Genomic DNA, 6,869 nt, shown 5'->3' on the forward strand with positions numbered 1-6,869 from the left:
AGTTGGAAAATCCTTGTGCTAATAAACAGTAAGGGCCACTAAAGCATGCTGCATGGCACAGATTTATTCAAGACGCCATGCTGGTCAAACCCAACAAGATTAAACAACACATAATCATCCAGAGGAACAGGGATGTCCCGTAAGACATGCATGATAAGTGATACTAAGCAAATGGAGATAGAAAACCACTTCAGTTTTAGAACTATTACAGAAGCTGAATTGACTGCCATTACCAGCAATCTTAAACCCATTAATTGTGAGGGTGATATATGCCCGGCCATTAATGTGAAAGCATGCACATTTCTCTGATAGGCAACCTCACGAAATGAGTAAATACTTCATTCCTGGAAAATCACCCGATAGAGGAATTGTAGGTTGCATGGATTATGCAGCTGCTTAAAAAACCTGGACCCTGAAACATCTACCAATTACAGACCAATTACTAACACCCCTTTACTTCTAGAAGTTCTGGACTGGGTGGCCTAGGAACACATTCTCAAACATTTGATACATTTCAACATCCTGAACAAGTGGCAATCAGGCTTTAGACCAGGCTACAAGACTGAAACCGTCCTTTTAGATCTCAAATCCAGTATGCTGCAAAATATAGACATGGGACAAACGGTTTTACTGCTGGACCGGTTTGCCGCTTTTGATTTGGTGGAATATACGTTACTTATCAAAAGACCCAAAAAAGTAGCAAACTTCAGTAATAGTGCAGCAGCATGGGTTGAATCTTTCTTATAAAACAGACTAATCAGGGTCTGCAGTAGCACAGCAGAAGCCAGTCCAGCGTACCTACAATATGGCATCCCTCAGGGAGCATGTCTCTCATAATTCTTATACATCATTTTTACGGTTCCTCTGTTCCAGCTATTGGAGGATAGGGGGATACGTTTTACCAACTACGCTGACAAGACACAATGGGGGTCATTATGAGTTGGGCGGTAAGGGATTACTGGCACCGGTAAGGAGACCGGTGCCGGTAATTCCCTACTGCCCAATTCCGAGGTCCCTTAGCGGGAACCGTAAGCGACGTGTGGTCGGACCACACGTCCTTTACGGGTCCCGCTTAGGGACCAGGGCCCTAATAACGGGCTTGCCATTCGCGAGCCCGTTATTTGCGCCCTCCCCATTCCCATTGAGCCATATGGGGGCTCAAATGGGAATGGGGAATGGTTTGTTCAATGGGGACTTACTGGTCCCTCCAGGGTCAGAATGGACCGCTAAGTCCCTATTGAACGAGACTGGTGCCAGACCCGGTATTGGAGGCAGCCATGGCGCAAATAGCGCCATGGCTACCTCCAATCTTGGAATGAGGCCCAATGTATTGAAACTCTCTAACTCCAGCCAGTCAGTATTCTGATCAACATCTTTCTTTCATTCTCTTCTGCATCTCTGCACTGAAGACATGTCGCAAGGGAAATACAAGGTTCAGCCCTCCTCAAACATTGAAGACATGTTATATTCCCAGAACTACTCACATGGAGAATCAACCTTAACCCAACCAGAGATCTGCAATGATGACTGAAGCACTGTCACTGAATCTGACATCCAACAATGTATAGGACGCTGATGCGGTAAGTTGCTACAACTAAGGCCACAAATAATGCCACAGTGATATTCAATTGTATGCCTTTTATTTAAGGTGTCCAGATGGTTGGGATTTGTTATAGTGTTCCCCGACACTTTACACAGACACTGAATGATCTTTCCTGATTTAGTGCCCAGGGGATCCTTTCCATGCTTAACCTCTTTGTTTGGCATCGCCACCTTCTTTTTTGCCTTCTTGTAGGGTACCTTCTCTGTCTCTTAGCCAAGGGTCTCTACCCTTTAATTCTCTGCCACCCCTCGGGCACTTTCTCATTCTCTAAGTGCAGGGCCTCCATCGTTTCCTTCTCTTGTCAGGGACTCTGCACTTTCCTACCCTGCCTCCCCCTTGATCAGAGACTTCATCTTCAACCTTTCTGTCTGTTCCTTGTCAAAGGCTAATGCCTTTGCTTCCTCTGCCTTTTTCTTTCTCACTATGTCTGTGGCCAGGTCTCTATTCACCTGCCTTTTGGTCTCTGCTTCAATCTCCTTCCTCTTCTGTATTTCTGGTCTCCAGATTTTACAACCAATCTATCACAAATGAGTCTTACAATCAGCCTCTGTAGGAGTTCAAAATCACCACTTCTCGCCAGGTCTTACAATCTTCCCAGCAGTGTCCCTATCCTAGCTGGGAATTACAATCTGTCCCTCCACTCCAAGCCTTACAGCCATCCCGGCAGTTTTCCTCCATGCTATAGTAAACGTTTTGCATCTCTCTAACACCACAATTTGCCTTCTCTATGCCACAAAACTCCCTTTCCCGCTTGCCATGGGAGCTGGCCCTTACACAGTGCTTGGACATCCTAGCTTCCCTATGATTGGCCAGAGGGATCATATGCCCACCCTGGGCCTGCTCCATGGCAGGTATGTTTTGTAGTGCTATGTTCATGGGAAACACAGCCATGTTGGATCCCGCTTTGGTCTGTCTTTTTTGCTGGCTGAGAAGGAGCTGTTAGTTTGTTCTCCTTTTTCAGGCTACAAAGTTTCCCTTCTATGAATTTCATTTTGTTGAGTTCATTTGCCAAACAGCTGAAGGTATTTATTCAACTTTACTACTGGGGTCTTGGGGGTCTCCTTTGTTTGATAGAGTGTTGGTATCCTTTCTCTTGTTTTTAAGGGATGCAGCATCTACAGGTGATTCTGTCTCCCTTGTGCTGGCAATTGTGATGAAGACACACGTTCTCTTCGCCGCATGGTCCCTGCTAGCATGTGAAGGAAGTGGAGCTCTCTCTCTCTGTCCATTAATTGAAGGGTGAGGACTGGGATTCCTGTTACCCCTCTGGATATTGAATGGGTGAGAGGTGCATGTTTCTCCAAGACTGCCTCTTTTGTGTGGGGCTGGAGGGAGAACTCTCCTGTTGGTTACCCCAAGCTTCCCTATTATCTGCCTGAGTCCAAATCAGTAAGCATGTTTTGCTAGCCCACTCCAGGTTTTCCTCTACTGGGAAAAAGCGAGATATAGCCCCCTTTGTTGTTGGTTTGCTACATAGTTTACACATATGTATTGTGAAGGCATCATGAAGCAAGACATTGACAGCAGATTCAAATTCCAAACAGAAATGATTTATTAACTCAAATGTCAGGATGGTTAAAACCTAACTTGCGCTATACTAAGGTGGGATTTCTCTACCTAAAGAAACTAAGGAAAGTCTGAGTCAGAAAGTTCAACTTAAAAGTCAGTCTGTGCCCAAAACCTATACTTGCCCTCACAACTAAAGCTAAACAACATGTAGGGATGTCTGCAATACAAGAATACAAGAAATAGTGTTCCAAATAAAGTTCTGAGCATCTTCCAGCTCTGGCTTAATTTGCAGTACCCCTTTCCCATGTTTACGACAGTTCCACAAATTCTCTGTGTTCCCTCCCCCAAGTTCAAGACAGTTACACAAAGTCTTGGAATTCCCTCTCCCAAGTGCAAGACAATTCCTTTGCCAGTCTCTTGACTTTGCCACAATGGGTTTCGCATATAGTTCACTTTGTGGTGTCCTTGTTCCTTCACCACCTTGCTTTCATACTTTCGATGTTTCATACTTATTTTCCAGTTTCAGACTTGCTTTCCACTGTATGTCCTATGGTTCATGCTTTGCTTTCAATATGCGGTATATGTGTTTCACAAAAACGGATCATTTGGTCATAGATTTGCCAAAAGCCTTCATTTAGTTCAGTATTCAATAACCTTGGTCTTTTACTTTGTTGCTTGCACTTTATAATGCCCTTAATATTCCTCCCAACCTGTTGCTTTGGGTTCATTTAATCTTGTGCATACTTTTTCATTCATTCGGCATCTAATTTGGCTTCCCCACAGCCTCCAGAAGCGCCCCTTTTCACTCACCGGTCCCAGGCATCTCTTCTGGGCGGCTGTTCACTCGGCTTCTGCTCCTTCGACGCGCTTTCCTCCGACCACAAGCACAGCTTGCACTTCTCCTTCTCTCTATGGTTGCCGGCAGCTCTGCTTTCTCCCCACAGATGCTGTCGGTGACTTTGTTTCCTTCTCCTGGCTCTGGCTGCGGACCTCTGACCAATTAGGCTTCCACTCCTGTGGCCTTTGCGCGGCCTTTGGCCCTTGGCTCCAGAGCTTCTTGGGGTCGAATGCCGGCGTCCTGTCTCTCCTGCAGGACACACCTCGGCTGCCACCTGAGATGCAGGTTTCGCCCTTCAGGTTTGCAATTAACAGCCTGGGCTCTCTCCTGCTGGTAGTGCCTTCTCACTTGTCAGCTCTGACTTTTATACACCTGCAACCACTTGACAGGTTGCAGGTGTGAGTCCATAATTTTCGACTTCCTGGTCGTAATAAGTAGAGCACTCGGGACATGCCTGACCTTTACAGCAGTCTGACTTACTAGTGTTCACTACTCTTAGTCACCTCTTCCTCATCCCAGTACTATAGTGGTATGCATGGGGGAAAATGAGGGGAGTTGGTCTGCAACAGCCCATAAAGGTAGGGGGAGGAGGAGGTTGGTACTCATAAGAAAAAGGATACCATGCATCACCAATGGATATACTCTCCTCAATTCCCAAGAACCCTCCACCCAGGTGATCCTCCCTTGCATCTCCACCCCCAGGGTCAGGATCAAAAAGTGATGGCCTTTTCCTGGCCATCTGAGGAGAGGATCCAAGGGGAGTTGGTGTGAGGATACCCTCAGGTGTCTCACAGTATGTTGTATTCCCTCCTGGGTCCATAATTCCACTTCCTCCAGGATCCAGTCTGGGTTTTATTTTAGTTCAGTTAGTTTCCAAAAGGGATTGGTTTATGCTTAGGGATATGTTTTGCCCACAGACATCTGCTGTTGTGGACCTGGGGTACCATAACCAGGTTGATTTGGCGAAGTCCTTGAAAGGGAAAACAAAATCCTAGCCTTTGAAGGGAAAGTAGTGGGTTTGAAAACAACCATGGCAGACATGACAAAGTGGAGCTGGTTTCTAAACTCTGTCACAAAGTGGTTATTGAGCGACAAACAGGACAGACCAGGAAATTGGGTTAACAAAGAGTTTTATTTATCAAGCCCCTCTCCTGCAAAGCTTCTCACTTGGCACCTGTATTCGTTGGTGTATCCCTCTTCCTCTTTGGGTCTGCTACCTTCTTTTCAATATAACTCCACTCCACATCTCTCCTCCTCCCCTAGTCCTTTCCTAGTCAATGACTTCACCTCTTCAGTTCTTTCTACTGCCTCCTTGGGGTTACCATTGCTTCTTCCTCGCATCTTTCTGCTGCCTCCTCTCTCTCCATCCTGAAGATTCTTGTCATGGTTCCCCATTACTATGGATTTGCAGGAAAGCGTTACGCAGCCCTCTGCCAATGCAGGGTAGCAGTCTAGCCGTTTTCATGCAACATCAGCGACGTTCAAGATGGCGCCTCTTATTCCTTATTCCTGCCTCCTCTGTCTCTGTCCTGAAGATTCTTGTCATGGTTCCCCACTACTATGGATTTGCAGGAAACCGTTACGCAGTCCTCTGCCAATGCAGGGTAGCAGTCTAGCAATTTTCATGCAACGTCAGCGACGTTCAAGATGGCGCCTCTTATTCCTTATTCCAAACAGACTGGTGGCGTTGCAATGCTCTGCTTGCAGGTACACTTGTCTCTCATTTCTCTTCCCGTTTTTGCTCCTCCAAGTTTTTTCTTTCCAGGCTCTCAGTCTCTTCCTGGCTCTGTAACTGTTTTCCTCCTTTCCCAAAATGTCTCCCTGTTTACTGCCTCAGGCTTTGGTTAAGCTTCGACTTTGGCTGCTGCCTTTGTTCTTCCTCAGAAATGCCATATAGGGTAACCCATTTCCCAGTGGAAGCTGCTGCTTTTGTGGGAAAGTGGGCATTGAGCCAGAAGGAGGGGACTCAGACTGTCTGGTCCCGGTCCACATCCTCTGGTCACCGAAACTCTGTTGCTGGTCAGATGTGAACACCAGTGTTTGTCCAGGATTGGGCAACCCTGGGCTTCTCGAATGTTGCAGATACTTACCATTGATGGGCTTGGGCTAGCCTCCAGCCTGAATCTTGGATAAAGGGTGGGCTCCTGCAGCTAACCGACAGATCATCATTAGAACCTCTTCTTCTATGAAGAAGAACGGCCTGCTGATGATCCGAGGACAACTCCTACAGCTGACCGGCATCTGCTCCAGTGATTTTCCTGGTGAAGCCTGCTCCTCTGCCTGATCTCTGAAGACTCTCGTTGGTGCTTTGACCCTTGAACCGGTGAGGACAACCAGTCTTGACTCCTGCTCATGGATCCATGGCTTGGAAGCCTTCGGGGTGTCCCTGGGCCACCCGTTGGATGGTCTCGCTCACTTTTGGACTACCATGATGCACCCACCACCCCTGGGCTCCCTTCACCCGAACTAAAGACAGACAATTGGAGTCCCAGCAAATTCTGGAAGACCTGCAGTGTTGCCTGGAAGAATCGCAGTCAGGGGAGTAGGTGAACATACCTGTTTCTGTCCCACCCTGTCACCCTTGTCCCTAAACCTCCTCTAGCCTGGAATTTGGTTGTTGAACCAGGGCTAAGGATGTAGCCCTAAGACTTACCTTGGGAATAGGATAGAGTAGGGTACTTAGCTAACTTGAAGTAAATACTTGCCTTACTTTAAAGAACTTTCAAATCACCACCACAACCTACTGCATCAGCTGCATCAGTTCTGAAATAGCTTCACTGAAGAAACCATAGCTGGGACTTGTGACTTTTTAGACACAGGGCTCCATACACATTGGGGCTGGACTTCATAAGGCAGATGAACTGGATTTGTGATGATTCTAACTAAGCTACCAGTTTTTACTGCATTGAATTACTCACC

Source organism: Ambystoma mexicanum, chromosome 2p (genome assembly GCF_040938575.1).
Source record: "Ambystoma mexicanum isolate Mex_15411 chromosome 2p, UKY_AmexF1_1, whole genome shotgun sequence".
Classification (NCBI taxonomy): Eukaryota; Metazoa; Chordata; class Amphibia; order Caudata; family Ambystomatidae; genus Ambystoma; species Ambystoma mexicanum.